The following is an 18,448-nucleotide window of genomic DNA, read 5'->3' on the forward strand; positions in this document are numbered from 1 at the left end:
GTCGCCTCTCCACCTTCTCTTGCGGAGGCTGAAAAGGTCCAGGTGCCCCAGTCTCTCCTCATAAGGCTTGGCCTGCAAGCCCTTAACCATATGAGTCGCCCTTCTCTGGACCCTCTCCAGGTTATCCGCATCCCTCTTGAATTGTGGCGCCCAGAATTGCACGCAGTACTCCAACTGCGGTCTGACCAGCGCCCGATAGAGGGGAAATATCACCTCCTTGGATCTATTCGTCATGCATCTGCTGATGCACGGTAAAGTGCCATTGGCTTTTCTGATGGCTTCGTCACACTGCCGACTCATGTCCACTAGGACTTCAAGATCCCTTTCCACTTCCGTGCCACCGAGCAGGTCATTTCCTAGGCTGTAGGTGTGCTGGACATTTTTCCTCCCTAGGTGCAGCACTTAGCATTTCTCCTTGTTGAACTGCATTCTGTTGTTTTCTGCCCACTTGTCCAACCTGTCCAGGTCTGCTTGCAGCTGTTCCCTACCCTCCGGCGTGTCCACTTCTCCCCATAGCTTTGTGTCATCTGCAAACTTGGGCTGATGCAGGGGAGGACTGGTCCCGAGGGTGGGGAGAAGCCAGCTTGCTGTGGCGGAGGGAGCAGCAGGCCCAGGCTGACCTGGCAGCAGGAGGGGGGCGGAGCAGGAGGAGTGGGTTTGGAGCCAATGTGGGGGGAGGAGTGGGCCTGGGGTGTGGGGGAAGGAGCTTGCTTCTTCCCTCCCCCAGCTGCTGCTGCATTGTGCCCCTTCGGGCTGGGGCCCCCGCTGCCCCCCCTGCCACTGCGGGCCCACTTCTCCCCTGGCTCAGGCTCAGTTCTCTTCCCCCCACATCACGCCCACTCCTCTCCTTCCCCCACCGCTGCCACATTGGGCTGGTCTTGCTGCTCCCCCGCCCACTCCCCCCTTTCCATTTGGGGTCCAGGCCCATTCCCCCATTCCCTGCTGCAGCAGCAGGGGGAGGGCAGGAGCATGCACAGGCCCGCTCCTCCCTTCCCTGCCACCATGGTCAGCCCTGCAGGCGGCATCGACGAAAGGGGGGAGGGGCCGGCACCAGTGACCTCACCCCCCGTGGTGCCTCGGCCCTGCTGTCCTTGCCCTCCTCCCCTCCGCTCCATTGCCACCTGCAGGGAGCAGGGCGGGCAGGGGTGAGGCCAGAGCTGCTGTCCCCCCACCCCCACTCCATCCCCTGTGTCCCCACCATCATGGCAGTGGGCTGCCACTAGTCCAAATGCTTCTTTGCATTCTGATTGGCTGTTTGTCAGCCAATCAGAGCGCGAGTAAAGCATTACGGACAGACGGACAGACTTAGGCTTTTATCATATTAGAATAGGCAAGTATCCCTTGGTAAAGCACAGTGTGTACTTGGGGGCTACACATGCCCTCATGCTGAGTTCATCAACTACTGTTCTAATGCATTTAAATACTGGAATATTTAGATAATAAGTAATTTTGGTTTAAATGATTGAATCCAGTGACTTAGATATGGAAGAAAACATAAGGAAATTAAATTGCTAAGGAAAAATAATGAAGACACAGGGTGCTTCTGTAGAGTGTGTCCGATTTAAGATTGATTTGACAGTTAACCTGAGACTGTGGTTCTATCTTCATCCGTTCTGAATCCTTGTGATGTTTCTAGTGTTGCTGGCAATGCTGGCATTAAATAGCTAAGTTCATGCAAATAGCTTTAAACTCTTGTGCGTGGATATTTGCATGATTTTGCAGGATTTTTGTTTGAGAGAGATTGTATGGGAAATGTAATCTAGATTCATAGATTGTCGGACTGCTAAAAATGTGGTTAGGCTGCAGGGGAGGAAAAATCTTGCTGCTTTTGATGTTTGTGGGTGTTTTGGGGTGGTTTTTTGTTTGCTTGTTTTTTTGTTTGTTTTTTGCTTTGTAACTTCTCTGCTGTTCTCTTGAGAACACATGCCAAGGGGAGGCTTGGCTTGGCTCAGGACTGGTGGTGTTGAGCATTGGATTATTAACTCTGAGAGACATGGTGTTGGTTTATTTATAATATTAAACAAAAGGGCAGTTATTTATTTGGAATAACCTCCATGCTGTTAGGAAAAACCATTAGGTTTTTCTAGGAAAGCAAAACTTGTCTCTCTTTGAAATAGCAATTTTTGGGAAAGACTTCTTTTCTTACACACATGCTCACACACACAAATATTTTTATAGCAGCACTGTGATATTCACTGAAACATCACAGGAGAATCAAATTATTGTTCTGGGTACCATCATGCATGTTACCCACGTTGACTGGGCCTTTCCTTTGTGAGTGCTTCCACTGAAGCAAGTGTTTACATGTGGACCCACCCTTTCAGATGAGGAGACAGTTACAGACCTTTTAAGCCAGTGGTTCTCAACCTTCTTTGTACCAGGACCCATCTGTAAACACCGATGGCCAGTCCTGACCCAGTGCCCCTCAGCCCTGGCCCACCGCCCCCCAGCCCCTTTGGGTCTGGGGTAGAGGGTGGATGTGTGGGGAGTGGGGGGTCCCAAGCAGCCCCTTGCAGACTAGAACTCTGACAGCCTACATGGGGAAAGCCCCTGTTTGCATCCTTTTTCTTATTTAAAGGAGAATCCATTTTTAAAGTTAATTTGCAACCCTTCATATATTCTTGCGACCCATTTTTGGGTTGTGACCCATGGATTGAGAAATGCTGTTTTAAGCAATTTCGCCAAAATCGTACAGTGACTCGATCGCTGAAAAGTTTTCTGATCCAGCAGCCTGATTTTTTTGAGCCATGCTATTTCTGTGCTTGGGACATGGATATGTTTAAGTACCCTTGGCAGAACCCATGCTTTGGGACTATGTAATATCATGCCTAATTCCTAGTATAAACTGGAATAAATTTGAGATTGTTCCGACTCCCTGCTCTGTTTTCCATTATTTCCAAGAACCACAGAATAGTTATAGTACAGGGTAATCTGAATTTACCTCTTGAACTGTAATGGGAAAACAAGGCCCTTAGGCCAGTTCCATCAAAGGAGGTGCTCTTGGACAGTTTTAAGCAATTTTAAGACCATTTAACACTCTGAGAGTTGCCTAAAATAGAAAAGCAGGCTGAGCCTATGGATATGAGCATTAATGCACTAATTATAGCATTTCCCTCTGGAAGTAAAGGTAAAAATCTGTTTTTTATATAAAGCCTGAGGCATGGTGGGCCAACATTAGTCTGATACATAATGCTACACAGATAACTGGGATAAAGGAAGTGAAAAAGCAAATTTGTATTAAATAGGCAGTTGGGTGATGAATGATTCCTTAAGCAATAGCTCAGTATGTTTCAAAGTGGATGTCTCTCTTTTCAAGGGTAGTTAAGCACAGTTAATGGAGATTTCACATTTCAGCAGTGAAGGATTTGGTGAATTCTTGTGACAAAAGTTTCTATTCAGTTGTCTGGTTGCTTGCACAACCTTGGTTGCAAAGTTTGAGCAGATTTGAGGATAATTGGGTAACGATTTCTTTTATATTTTGTTTTAGTTAGCAGATACTTTATAATATGAACTCTGCAAAGGTCATGAAATTGCTGCCTGAGTAGTTTATACAGATTCCTCCTACAGTAGTTTCATACTGAATTCTGCTGTTAATAAGCTGCATTTTGATAACTGTAGACTATAGATGTCGTTTATATATGTTACGTCTGTAACAAACACTTTTTTATGCTTATACTTTGCCTTAGAGAGCTAAATGTTTCTACTCACAGGTTTGTTTTCATGTCATTGTTCTGTATGCTGCAATCTTTCTGGATCAATATTTTCTAACTTGAGAATGAGAGAGAATAGTACTACTTCCTGTTTTACGTTGGCATCCGTGCTGTCTTTTAAGAACAGTATCAGGATATAAGTCACAAATAATGCTTTCCTCCTTGTGACAGGTGATTTCTGTGAAATAGCTTTTTTAAAAAGAAGTTCATTGCGACTGATGTACACTCTTTATTATGGAAGGATACGTGTTTGGCCCTGCTCTCTTACAGGTGGAAGAAAGGAATGGAGTTGTATATGTAGTTTAGCTGTATGAAACTTCATTGGTAGAGAAACCAGGTCCCCCAGAAAAGTGCCTGCCACCTGTAGCATAGCCTGGATAGACTTCCAGCCTCTTGTCTCCTGTTGACCTTATCAGTCCATTGGTACTTGGAAAAGAAGTATTGTTCTCATTGAAGAAATTCCAGGCTTAGCTTAGGAGGTGGGCAGTTCTTTTTTTCCTGTTGGTGAATCATTTATTTGCTGAGATATGTGCAGTTTTGGAGGCACTAAAACTTTTCATGAATTTAGTCTGAATTTAGTAAGTAGGTTTGGCTGAAAAATGAGGGGGAAAATTTCAGAAAAGTTGCTTCCAAAGGGTTGAACGAAAAACAAAGCTAAAACATATTCGGAATGAGTTTTTTATTTTAAGAATTGCCAAAAAAACTTGAATGCAACACAGTTAAAATCTAAAAACAATATTTGGTTAAATCCCACAGCTAATCCTTTTTCTAATCCTAATCATTTTGTTTAACAAATCCAAATTTGGGAACTGAATGAACTTGAACAGAAGCTTTTACTTTTCTGAATTTAACTTTCAGTTCTTCAGTTATTGGCACGGTTCTTCATGCTTAGGTTTGCAGGTGGGAATTTTGGTCTTGATGTTAGAAACCCTCGTTCTTTCATTTCCTATAGTACGCTATTTTCTAAAAGTTTTAGTTTTTACTGTAATTACACTCTAATTGCTTGCTCTTGCTGACATTATTTATGATATTGCCATTTTGACAAATAATGGCTCTGTTCTTCTTGGCTTATTCATTTCTTCCTCCTCCTCTTGTTTTGTCTGATATTGCTGATGACAGGTATTTAGCAGATTTAACAGATTTGTTAAAATTCAGCAGACCTACCATGTGAACACTTTTGCTATGGCTGTTTATTTCCTGAATCCAGTACTGAAGCCCAGCATCAAAATATTATGTTGTTGGAAACTAAAATTCAAATGCAGCACCCAAGATGAAATGCATCCAAAATTCGTTTTCCCGTCAGGCTGCAGAAATGAAGCTGTCTTTGTTTTCTTCTGGCCTCACTAGAATCCAGCTGGAGAACATGTCTGACACTTGTTTGTCTTCTGGGTTTCCTGAATCTCTTCCTCTTTCAGAAGCAAAGCAGTGCCCCTCATTTCCCCCCCCCCCCCCCCCCAAAAACTTCTTTTTTTTTTTTCTTAAAGCAAATTCTTAGTTTTGCTTATCTCTGCAAGCAAACATTCCCTCTTGGAGAATTGCTTCTTTAGGTCCTTGTCCTCTGAATACCAGGAGCAGAAATTTTTGGAAATGCTGTTCTTATAACTTAATCATGAACTCAGAATCCCTCAAGAAAGGAACTGTGAGCCACAGGCTCTGTTTCTTTGCTTTAGGTATTTCCGAATCGTTCCTCCAGCCTCTGTATGCATATTTAACTGAATTCTTCCACTTTATTTGTCTGGTCTTATGAATAAGAATACAAATAAATTACACAGAATGTCATCACTATTAGTCATAATGGACTTGGGCTCACATACTTAAACCTGGGGAGTTCTTTCATTGTTTTTTACTGGACTCTGGCTTAGGCTGTAGGTCACACTGTAATGATATTGGTTGGTAGGGGTAGTGTGAGGTTTATCTTCAGTGAGTTAACTAGTAAGGTTTTTACCATGGAGCTCGTCATCTAACAGCCCTTTTAACAGGCCACCCTTCCTGTTTTAAAAAGCTGTCTCGGTTTCTGTGCCAGTTTAAATATTTAATATCCTGTTTGCTTTGAAAAGGTGTTTTCTCTAAATAATGCATGTAGCATAGAGATAGAAAGGCAGCTTCCTGTTGCTGCAGCAGTGCCAGCAATAGGAAGCAAAATGACATGCTGTGATGTGAGGCATTGGACGGCTGAGAACTATGAATTTTACTATTGCAGAAAGGGCATGACTTTTTTTTTTTTTTTTTTTTGGCTGCTTTTTTGCCTTGGGGGCAGGCATGGGGAGGAGCCTGTGGTAAAAGGCACAGGCTGATATTTCTGGGGGAGATGTGATGAATTATTTTATACCTGATGAAGTGCACAAGGTGTTGAACTTCAGTCTCTAGTGTGACAACAGGTTTCTCTGATGGCTGAGTTACAAAACTGATTCTCTCCATGCCCACTCTTTATTTCCCCTCAGACAATTTGCTGCTAAACTCTAGTAGAATTCAGGCAGAACAGGAAAGAGGCAGGCAGGTTTTGTGCAAGTCGTACTTCCTTACCTAACAGCAAGTGAAATTAAAAACTAAACTGCAGTGGAAGGAGAAGGGCCCAAAGAGGTGGTTCCACCACTTCGGCTAAGTACAGACAGTCAAAAAGCCTGAGGCTGAATGGATTCAGTCTCGGTAGGTGAGTTTAACCTGAGCAGATTGAATTGATAAGTAAGTAAACAGACATTCACTTTTGATTCCAGAAATGCAGCCACATGCCTTCAGTAGCCCAGGCCTGAAGCCAGGGCGGTGCTAGAGCATTCCTCTCTTCCCTGATGGAGCAGACAGCTTGACTCGGGGGCAGGGGGACGGGGATCTGGGACAAGTTCAGTAAACCAATTTAACCTAAATCAATGAAGTCTCATACTACATCCATCCAGGTTTATCTTAAACCGGCTTCAGCCATTTTGAAAGTGGTTTATGTGCACTGAACATCTGTCGTGTTACAGATTTGAACTGGTTTCCAATCGTTTATACCGATTTAGGGCTAGGGACAGAAATTACACATAATGGTCTCCTGTAAGAGCAGTGCCTACACTACTGAAATGCAGCCAGCTCTTGAGGAAGTGGCCAGCTAGCAGGGGTGTGTGAAGTGGGCCCTATTCGATTTGGATTTGGCCCGAATCGGAGACAGTGGTTCAATTCGTTTATTCAGGTCACTGTTCCTGATTTGATTCAGCTGAATCCGAATCTGAAGATTCGATGCTTATTTAGAGAATCAATGATTCGGCCATAGACACAGCTTTAAATGTTTTTTCTACATACCTCGAGATACCAGTGCGGCTTGTGAACACTGTGATGCTGGGGCGGATGGAACGCCCCACAGGAGTGCAGGGGGGCACTCCATGTGCTTGGCGGCAAACCTGGAAATGGACTGGAACTGCTTCCAGTCCGCTTCTAGGTCCACTGGGGAGCCCGGGAGCCCTCTTGCGGCTCCCCAGCTCGGTGATTGGCCACGGGGGGGACCCCGGGTGCCCCCCCAGACCCAGGAGGCACCAGTCACTGAGCCGGGGGACCCCTAGTGTGCTCCCCAGTGGACCCAGAAGAGGACTGGAAGTGCTTCTGGTCCACTTCTGGGTCTGCTGCTGAGCGCTCTGGGGAGCCCCCCACGCTTCTGTGGGACACTCCATGCGCCCTAGCATCGCAGCATTCACGATCCGCCTGCTCCCTAAAGGTATGTAGAAAAAACATTTAAAGCTTTGTCTGTGTCCGAATCTCCAAATCGATTCGGAGGGCTCTGATTCAATTTGGAGAGATTAAAGTGTCCTCTGATTCAATTTTGATTTGGAGATTCAGCTGCCAAATCCGGCTGAATCTCCACCAAATTGAATCGGGGACCAAAGCTTTGCACAGCCCTATGCTCGCTCCCCTCTGCTATGGTTTACCGCACCCCAGCACTTTGAATTTAAAGCAGTCGCCCACCAGCTATAAATAAGGTTGGAAAGTGTCCTTCCTCTTGTTTTCACATCTGGGTTGCACTTCCTTTGTAACCAGCGCTGCTGCCAGCCTGTTGATGGCAGTTTCTTGTCTCACTTCAAGATGCTGAACAGCTAGCAATGATCTCTTTGCTCCAGGCACTGACTGGAAAGCCTTTGTAATTCACCCTTTGTCTTTTAAAAGATTTTTTTAAATCAGGAGGGCTACTCTCATAATTGGTGTTAAGTAGGGCAGCTGAGTCTGTATTAAAAGAGCTGACATTCACACAGACATTCCTTTGCTGCCTTGATCTGTTCTTTACACTATGTTGTTTTCTGGTGTTCTTCACAAGAGGTGGGAGGCCAAGCCCCACTCCTACTTTCCCTAGGGAGAATGCAGAGTCTTCTAGTGAAACACAATTGAGGGTTTCTCATGACCCCTTCCCTGCCTTGTGTGTGTTGGGGGAGGGCTGGGGAGAGAGACGATGGCAGTCAGCTGCAACAGCCTGGTTTCCTTTGTTGTTTTTCTGTAGCAGCATGAGCCTTGATTAAATTGGACTGCACCACACTAGTTCCTGGGGAGGGGTGTGGGGATTTCCTGGTGGTTTTATGCTGGCTTATTTTTATCTCTTGGGAGGAGGGGGGCACATTTTTGCACAAAAATCCTGGCATTAGCTTTTATCACAGCTGCACAGGCTGGTGAGATGCTGAAAATGAAGTTCCCCTGGGGTGACTTTCTTTTTCTTGCATTCCCTGCGTCTTTGTGGTTCAGGGCTATACAAGCTAGGTCTTTCTTGAAAGCTGCTCAAGGTTACCTCTGTCTGAAGGGTTCTGTTAGCAGGTGGAATAATAACCATGAAGAGAGGTTGAGCTGGTTTTGCAGCCACAGAGCCATTTCTGCCCCCCCCCCCCCCCCCCCCCTCCCCCCCTTTTCCCAGCCACAGAGCCATTTCTCCCCCCCCCCCACCCCCCCTTGTGACCCGTGTATTTGTGACACTCTAGGGAACTGCATGGAAAATAGGGTCCTGCCTGCGTCTTTGAACAAAGGCAGGGTAGATATGCACCTTTTGTAGAGTATACATTTGTATACATAGAGCATAAGCTTTCACAAATTTAAGCTCATTTAGTCAGATGCTGTGAAAGGGCAAAACATGAACCCCATTTGTCTGATGCAGACAGGCACTGTAAGCAGGTGACACAAGTATATTCTTATCCCATTACCTGGATTATTTTTCATGACCCCTTTGTTCCTATGGGTTCTTCTGCTAGCACTGCCCCTCTCCTCTCCTTTCTTTCCACGTTACGTATTTACATCACAAAACTCTATACACTGCTCTCTCTGCTTGTCCTTTCACAGCATCTGGTGAAGTGAGCTTGAGTTCATGAAAGCTTATGCTCCCTATATATTTTATTTAGTTAGTCTAATGTGCAAATCTACCCTGCCTTCTGCCTAACTTCAAACTACTGCTAATTAACCTCTGCATTTGAATGAAGCCAGCCTATGTTCTTTTGCAGCCACCTCTGAAATAAACGTTGAATGTTCTGAAAGCTTGATATTTACCCAAAAGGAAGATATGTTCTATGGTGACTGAATATGATTTGAAACATAAGAGACCTTCCTGTACATGGAAACAGCTATTCTATTATCAAGAAGACAGCTATCAAAATCTTAAGAATTCAGCCTCATGTTACACCTCCATAATGCAGGGGGGGTTGGGGGGGGGGCATCATTATGTTAAACAACTAATAAATAACCTAGTTGGTATTACATGGAAAAATGCACTTGTTTCCTGACATTTGCTGCTTTTGGACAGCTGACAATGTTGGAAGTCTCTTTTTTTTTTTTTCCAGCTTCTTAAAGCAACATTATTGTTTTGGTTTTGTTAGTTTTGGGGGGGGGTTTGAAGTTGCAACAATAGAAGGACATTTTCTGTCTTGAGCATATTCTCAGCCTCCAAGGCCAAAAAGTAAGTCATTGATTTTAATTAAAGATTCTAACTGAATATTTTTTTCCATATTTTTTTAAAGAAAGAAGAATTGTAAAGGAACCTGGATACAGTATTGTTTCTTCTTATTAAAATCAATTATGTTAGAAATAAGAAGTGTAGGAACACTTACATTTGGACAGAATGTAGATAAACTTGGAACTAAAGATGTGATGACCCTTAATGATAGAGGAAGGTATGTCTAAAAGTAGTTTAAGTTGTCCATGGCTGCAAAGGAAGCTGCTTGCTTTGTCGTCTCCCTTTTTAAAAATTACTTTCTAATGTATTAAAGATTTTTTTTAAATGTTATTAATGAATCTAGCATATAAAATAACAAATTGAACATTTAAAGTTACATCCTATAAGGTATATATAAGACAGATCTTTTATCTTGTATCAGTGATCCTTTAACCTAAGTCTGTGTCCACAGAGTTGTTTTTTTTGCATTCTTCTAACTCGTTCAAAGAGGCATAAGCTTTCATAGGCAGTAGGCTACTTTGTCAGATGCTCTGAATGGATTAGCAGGGAGCAGGGGTACTAAATAGAAAAGAATAAAATAATTAAAAATGTACTTAATTTAAAATAATATCACACGTAAGAGACTCCTCCTTCCTCTTCCTGAAATTGATGGATCTTATTGGAAAAACTAGGTTCCGTTAATAGACAAGCGCACATGGCATTCTCCTTTGACCTTAGTCTTCCTGGTTGGTTGTGTTAATACTTCAGTTTTTGGACTGTGTTAAATTTTCAATGTGGAGATGTCTGGAAGGAGGCACTTAGCAACATGTCTATCATTTCCTAACCACGTGAGGGGTAACTCTAACTCTGACAGGCCAGCCTGCAGTAGTAAGTATACGCCTCAAGTTTTCTGTGATGTTTGTGCTGCTGATCACTTTCAAAAGTCAAGCAAGAGTTTGGCAAGCACACAGGTCTGCTTGTAGTTCTAGGCGTATTGCTCTTGCTCTTCAGACTTAACTAAATATACTTATGGCATAGACTGGGGGGTCAAACTCACCCCGTGCCCTGGGCCTTGACTTGGACCTGAAGGCTCCTCACAGAGTGACAGGATTGTTCAATCCTGTGACTCTGGGAACTTGGGCTTTAAGAAAAATGGCAAATATTATGGAACTAGGCATCAGATGAGTTGCAGAATATGTGCTGGGAAAATGAATTGGTGGGAAATTAGGGGAACTCTCCAGTGAGGGTTGGAGCTGGGCAGATAGATCCTCAGTCCAATCCCAGAAAACCTGAATAAGGTCTGTCATGGATTGCCCGGTAGGACAGAAGTGGGTAAAATGGCTGTTCCAGCTGGCAGCTGGACTCTATTTCCCAGCAGCCCCTGCCTGCATGGCTGGGGCTGGTTGCCATGGAGACTCAAGCTGCACCTGTGCTGTGAAAGCTCAAGGCTGGGGTTGCCATGGAGACCAGCCTGCGCTGCACTGCTAGGGTGCGCAGCGGAGCAGAGCAGGGGACTGCTCTGGAGCCGTTGGGATTTTGCGATGGGGGCAGTTTGTTCCAGATCCAGGGCAGCTGTGATCTCTAGCCTGCATGCTCTGGGCAGGGGATCGCAGGCAGGGGATCACAGCTCTGCCCCTGCTTCAGACCAGGCTGTCACTGCTGCAAGGAGCCCCCGGGGCAGAGCCACGATTCACTGCATACATGTCCCTGTATGGAGCGTGCAGGCTACAGATCGTGGCTCTGCCCTGGCTCCGGAGCAAGCTGTCCCCATCACCAGATCCCAGCAGCTCCCAAGCAGCCCCTCGCTCTGCTCTGCCATCCATCCTGCCAGAGCAGCTCAGGCTGATCTCCATGGCAACCCCAGCCTTGAGCTTCACAGCTGTGGCTGGGGTCTCCATGGAGACCAGCCCCAGCCATGTGCAGAGGCAGCTAGGAAATGGAGTCCATTGCTGACTGGATCCAGCTGTTGGGCTGGACATTACCCATCCCTGCTATACGGGGTGCTTGCTTGGGACTGCTGTGGCCTTGTTTGGTCTGAGAGAGTCCCCTGAAGCCAGCCCAAGCTTGGCTTTTAGAACAAGGGGGGATCCCAGGTCTCCCTCTGTAAGACCCTGACCTTATAGTCTCTCAATTCCTCTGGTTCTCCATGGCCCTGGCACAAGGAACAAGCATCCAACTGACTTCCAAACAGCAAAGCAGACCATCTCTTCAGTAAAGGCACTTATTGATGCAAAGTCTAGCCAGCCAGAGGTTTTCTGCCCCATTCAAAGAGGTTAAGCAGTCCTTATGTCCCCAATCCAACCTGCGCTGTCCTGAGCACCACCCAACATACTCAACTGTTCTCTTCCCAGTCTTTCCAGCTCCTAAGATGTTCTCTACTTGTCTCAGTCCCAAGACTCTTCTTCCCCCAGACCTGCCAGGCTGCTTTTTCCCCAGCCTGCTTCCTATTTCGTTGTGTTTCTCTCCTTTCCAGACCCCCTAGCTTTCTCACCTTTTATTGATATGTCAACAAAGTCATTCAAGACTGCTCATGCTAAAGGTCCAGTGTGCAGGTGGCCAGCCCTGGCACTTAACTCCTCCTTTATTGTGCACAAGCTAAGGATGTAAATTGAGTCATGTAATATTATAACAATGTGAACATCCTTAGCACAGGAAATATCACAGTAAAGTTTGTAGTCCATCACAGGTTCAAAAGAAGATTAAACAATGCAAAGAAGACAAATGATTCTCTTCAGGGATTCAGTGTTAAGGAAAATGGATACTATCTTCTGCAAGGAAGATCCTACGTATCTACTATTGCAGTAGGACTGTGTCTTTCTGGAATGGGAATAATTGGTATTGTTAGGTATCTGAAGACTGAGCAAAGATCCACTATCTAAGATACCTTATTGGTATGTATGACACTGCCTAGGGGTGTAAGAGTGGTGTTGTAGCTGTGACAGTCCAGAAATTATTCAAGAGGCAAGGAGTTCTTGGGGTGATACCTTTGATTAGATCAAAGGTATGTATTTGGGGTAAAGATAGGCAAGCTTTTGAATGGAGAACCTCCAGAGACCGTAGGAGGAATGTCTTGCATTCAGAAGCTTATCTACCTCTATGCTAACTACATAGCCGGTCCAAGAAGAGGTACTGCCCTAAGAAATCCTTGCCTCTCACTGCGTAGGAGGGCATTTGACAAACAATCAACAGTTTCAAGTGAGTTGGAAAGGAGGGGGAAACAGGTGCTCTGAAATCTTTCTCATCCCAGAATCAAAATAAAAGACAAGATATTTGAGGCAAATTGTTGCTAGTTCCATAGTATAAACTAAATTGCTCTAGTTTTCTGGAACATCTGTTTCCATATTTTAGATGGAAGCAGTCCAAGCCATATATACTTCTTTGTCTGTGAAGTTAGCTCAATCTTCCAGATAGCAGCCTACCTAAGGTTTAAATTAATATTTAAAGACAAAGAAAAAGGTAAACAAAATGTGCATTTAAAAGTCAGACTAAATATAATGTAAATAATCCAGGTTTTTAAAGAGAAGAAAGTCTTCAAATGTTCACACGGCAATGGTGGAAGCTTAAGCAATAAATGTGTTGCTAGTTTCTTACTTTTGTGTGCAAAAACTTTCTGTGTCCGTTACTGTTAGTGAAATGATTCACAGGGCTGGAATGTTGCTAGATATAAGGTGCATGTGCACTGGGTGTGTGGCACATGGGTAGATTTCAGTGCTGTGTCACCAAAGGAGCCTGCTATACACAGAGACCACACCGCTATGGCGACATAGCTGGTGATCATATGTAGACACAAGTGATTGTTATGTTGCCATACCGTGCTGTATGGCAATGTAGCACATTGCTACATTGCCATAAGGTGAAATGCAGATGTGCCCATAGTGTATCAAAAGTAGTTGGCAGCAGAGAAGGAGAAACCATTATCAGCTTGTGAGCTGCTGAAAGTCCTGAGAGAGGAGCTGGCACACACAAATATGGATTAAAGTGCTAAGAACTTCAAGAGTAGTGGCATTTAGGTGTAGGTCACCAAATAAAATGAGAAAAGAGCATGATCTGTAAATATCTATTTCTATTGTGCAAAAAAGACATTTGAAATCCTAATAAAACATCTGGGAACTTACTGGAGGTTTTAGGCTGCCGCTACTAATGCATCCTTTTGAGTTTCTTAGAATGATAGATAATACGTTCTCAAAACACAACAGTGCAATCAACTTTGAGTAATTCTGTTAGACCTAATTCTGACAGATAAAGATGAAGTGATATGTGCAATAAGAACTGCAATCCCTTGCACTTAGTCTACTCTGCATAGAGCAAATGAAATAACGTGTCCAGTAATACATAAATATAAAACCTTTAAAAGGCCTACTTCCCAAAGATAAAAGCAATTAAATTACAAGCACAACTCAGCTGAAAGTGAAATAACTTTCTTATTGAAGAATGTTCTACTAGGTGCCTAAAATGCACTATTTGATAGCCATGAAAGAATTCTGGGGTAAAGAGTAGCAAATGAGTGTAAATTAAATAAAGTTAGGAAAAGATAAAGGTATTTTCTATCTATCAGCTATATATCTCTGATTAGAAATCCTATGTTCTCTTGGAATAAGGTCTAGAACGAGGAAGTCATTTAATTATACCAAGAACCAACCAAGTCCTAGCCATGGTACAGACCTGGTTTTAGATAATGGTGATAAAAATATCAATAAGATATCGAAAAAGTAGTATATTCAGTAAATATTTCACTATTAGGAAAGAAGTAGAACAAGAAAGACACATTTGTTAGAGATTGCAAAATGCACTCTCCCCTCTTGAAGGCTCTGTGAAGGATCATAGATGTTTAATTCGATTCGAAGATGTTAGATAATGTTATCTAGCAAGTTAACATTTGCATTTTTGGATGATTTGCGTTGGAGGATTTTTAAAGAACTAGTTCTTGAACTCTCTGAATGTTAATGAGACTCAAACAAATCTTGCAACGCTGGGGAAACTCCTATCATGTTATCATAAATACACTAGAACATCTGCCTGGCAACACTTGATAATAGTGTGTAAGCTAAGATGATTGCAACTCTACTACGTGCTTCAGGATGTTTTCTGATAATTTAACTGTGATTCTCAATGGAGTGCTCTGGCACACTGGTGTGCCTTGTGATCCTTTCAAGGGTGATGGGGGGGTACCATGAATTGTTGGTAGTGTTAGGTGTGGAAACATGATTCACAAGATAAACCCAGAAGTTTCAAATAGGAATCCATAGTGTTAAAAAAACATTCTGCCCTGTTATGGTCTTTCTGAGTTTGTTGCAACAGAAATATTGCTCTATTATTTTTCTATATTCAGAACACAAGTGGAAACTAAGAGCTGGAATATTTTCCAGGGCATGTCTTGAGTCTAACGAGAGGTGCCTTGAATCTAAAAATGCTGAGATCCACTGTCATGTAGGATTACTACATCGACTGGAATATTTTTTGTCTTTCTTTGAAGCATCGAAAACTGACTCTTCCTGGAAAAATGATACTTTAATTGATGGTTAATAGTTGGATGTCCTGGATCAATCCATGTTTAGCCTTGTTTATTTAATGATGTTCAGTTATGGTGTTTCTGTATTTCTGTAAAAGTAAGTACTGTGAAAACATGGTGTTAATGGCCTCCTAATATGTATATGAATCTGGGGCAACATTTTCTTGTTATTTTTTGCATGTGCTGTCCTTCAGATCCACCACCAGATTACACTGGCAGTATACCTGTGGATGGCAGCTGAAACTAAAGTGCGTCTGAAATCTTTGCACAGGAATACAAACTGCTTTTTTCATAGTTCCCATCTGTTTTGATGGAGGTTTTGACAGGGGAGTTGTTTTGAAATAGATTATCTTTCATATTGGGAAACTGGATTGTTTTATTTTATGTATGTTCTGTGTCTCACTAGTAGAGTATATTATGTCACTGGTTGTATACTAGGCAAAAAAGATATTTTTGACTTTTTTCAAAATCATTGTGGGCTGCTGCCACTTAATGCTGATTTTAAATATTTCTTCTGGTCTACATCAAAATGTCTCCTGTTTGGTTAGTAAGAGCTATGGCTATTAATAACAGTGTGTCAGCTTTCCTTAAGTTTTGTTCTGCACCCCTCTGCCCCCCACTTCTCCCTGCATCTAACTTTATACTTGTAAATCTTAACTTTCGTTTCCAAATTCTTTCCTTTACTCCCATCTGCAGACAAATTGATTACATTAAACAAAACTAGGTCCAAGATACAAACTGAGAAGGTTAGGTATGTTTTGTAAGTGTTTCTATGCACTGTACAGAACCTGTTTTTGGTCTTCCAAATATTAACAGCAGTTGTAAAATATTTTCAAAGTGAATATTACTAAGGGTCAGTAGCTGGGCAGTCTAAAGAAAGTATTCACAACTTGTACATGCTGGGTTCAAATCTATGGTCTGATGCCCTTTGACCTGGAGATTTTATCTGCAGTGATCTCACCCATGCAAGAAGTCTTATGAAAATGCTCCCCAAATTTTTGTTTTTCAGCCACAGTGTGATCTTTGGAGTAAAGCCAGTTCTTAGTAAAGATAGCTTGACCTGCAAGAAAAAGCATTAGAGTCCTCCTTAGGCTTTTCATGTAGAACATAAACCAAGCTTTTCTGTGCATGCTGTAAAGCTGCCTGAATGTTTACGGATCCAATCTCTAATTTAATTTTCAGTTCTACTTTCCCTCTTCCGAACGTCCTGAAATTGGAAACAATATTGTTGTTAAAACTATGGACATTATGTATGTACTTGCAATGTGGACCTTGACCTTGGGTGTGTAAGAGTTGGCAACCTTAGCCATATGATTTGTTCCCAAGGGACTTTACTTAGAAAATCACTTCATAGACATAAGTGTTTATTTGCAGAATTTGGAGCTTAATTATGGCCTTAGCTGTCCACTAAAATTTTAACAGCAGAAAGTTTCACCTAAAAACTAGTATACTTTCCTCTGTGCTCAGTCCTTGAGGATGTCACTTTTTTCTACACTTAAATGATTGTACAGTATCAGTTTGTGTGCAACTTTATGTGTTAAAGTTTCAATTTTAAATGTAAGAGAGAAAAGTTTTCCTTAAATACTTTGAAGACTATATTTCTTCTTCCTTGGATCTGTGGAAGAGCTGTGGTGGTGGAGGAAATTGCAACGCATATGTTATTTTGGGGTATGAAGAGGATTTGCCCTAGCTATTTCACCATCCTGGAAAAAAATGAGTTTCACTCCATCCAGTTCACTTCACTCTTCTGCCCCTATAGTCCCATAGCTCAATGATTCTCAGCCAGCTTGATGCAGCATCCAGGGGTGCCTTGAGATCCTTTCAAGGATGCCACTGGGTGCCATGCAATGTTAGCACTGTTAGGTGTACAAACATAATTTACAAGATAAACCTAGAGATTTATACAGTCCTTCACAATCTTTGATTTCCCCTCAGCCTGAAGAAGGGCACGTGTGCCTGAAAGATGGCAAAGAAAGATAACTTTTTTTTTTGCTATTTTTTTAGTTGGTCTAATAAGAGGTTTCCCCTCTGAACCAAGAGTTTTAGAGCTTTGTATTCCTCTTTGTCTCAGATCAACATGGCTACAACACAGATCCCTGAGATTTCAAATAGGAATTCATAGCAGCATGGATTTGATTGAAACCAAATGGATTTAAATCATTCTTCAGGAAGCCTTGATTTAATTGTTGTTTTCTACAAAAAGTGCATTCTTGTTTTTTGATCTCCTTTATTCATTTATCTTTTTGAAACTTTGCACTTTTAGGGAGTGGTAAGGGCTTGACTCCATGTATACAAACTTGCAGAGAGACAAGACGGTTGATTGAGTAAAATCAGGTCTGTTATCTCTCATCTGCATATACTGCTGTTAACATGGATGTTATCTGTGGAGACGGATGTTATCTATGGAGACGCAAATCTACAGTCTGAGAACTGAAACATGCTTAATGGGATCTTCTGGATTGAGAACTGAGTCCTTTTGGGTAGAGTGGTTTCTTTAATCTTTACTAATCCATAGAGAACGCTCTGGTAACTCCATAAGACTGGGCCCCTAATATAGTCTGTTGTGACCTATTTATAAACATGAATGTATTGTCTCAAATAATGTATAATTAGAAGCTGCAATCCCTATTCCATGATGATATCTTTGAGCTTTAACATATCTTAAATTAAAACTATTTTTATATAGGTTTATTTTTAAAAAGCATCTTAAATATGATTAAATAAAAAAATCAGTTTTTGTTTGTTTGTTTTTTTAAATCTGAAAGAAAGATTTGATTTTTATCCACCCTGATTCATAGGGTTAAAAACATTTTAACCCAGTGGTCTCCAACCTTTTTTGTAAGTTTAAAGGGGACCCCAGGATCTACCGCCCCCCTCCCCAGTCCTGGACAAGCCACCCAGGCTCTAACCCTGCTTAACCCGGTCTGGGCAGCAGGAGGCATGGCTCAGCCCAGCCACATCCATCCTGCCACTTTCGGTTGTGGAGCCTCTGATAGACTGTCAGAGGCTCCATGATCGATCAGGCAGTCGAGATCGACTTGACTGGTTTGAGATTGACTGACTGGTTGGTGACCATTGTTTTAACCAGTTATGGGTTTTCTATGTGTTTTTGCCTAGAAGAATTGTTTTACTATATTTCTGTAGTAAAAAAAATGAGTTACTTAGATGACATTTTTTGAGGAGTCTAACAAGATTGAGAGCCACTGGCACAACTAACCACCCGCCATTCGGAAGCTACTGATTGCCAATCGGCATAAGTAATACTGCCTTGGACAGCTGCTCAGATTGTCCATAAAACAAACCAGTTCTGGGGTGGGGGATGACAAATTTTTTTTCAGATTAACCTTTAATTGAACCGCT

At 42.5% G+C, this 18,448-nt stretch overlaps 1 protein-coding gene across 3 annotated transcripts in view; it reads left to right on the forward strand.

Moving 5' to 3' along the window:
* The window catches only part of TSPAN14 (tetraspanin 14), an 82,235-nt gene that overhangs the window by 474 nt on the left and 63,313 nt on the right, over positions 1–18,448 (forward strand). Inside the window, exon 1 of one of the 3 annotated variants that reach the window (XM_014526284.2) lies at positions 9,675–9,817. The exons of 1 other annotated variant lie outside the window; for it this stretch is intronic. The gene's annotated coding sequence lies outside the window, so the exon portion shown is untranslated. Of the gene's footprint in view, positions 1–9,674; positions 9,818–18,448 lie in introns of those variants that run through there. One more of the 3 variants, XM_006036697.3, reaches the window with a different exon arrangement.

This window comes from Alligator sinensis, unplaced genomic scaffold (genome assembly GCF_000455745.1).
Source record: "Alligator sinensis unplaced genomic scaffold, ASM45574v1 scaffold616_1, whole genome shotgun sequence".
In the NCBI taxonomy this organism is placed as follows: domain Eukaryota; kingdom Metazoa; phylum Chordata; order Crocodylia; family Alligatoridae; genus Alligator; species Alligator sinensis.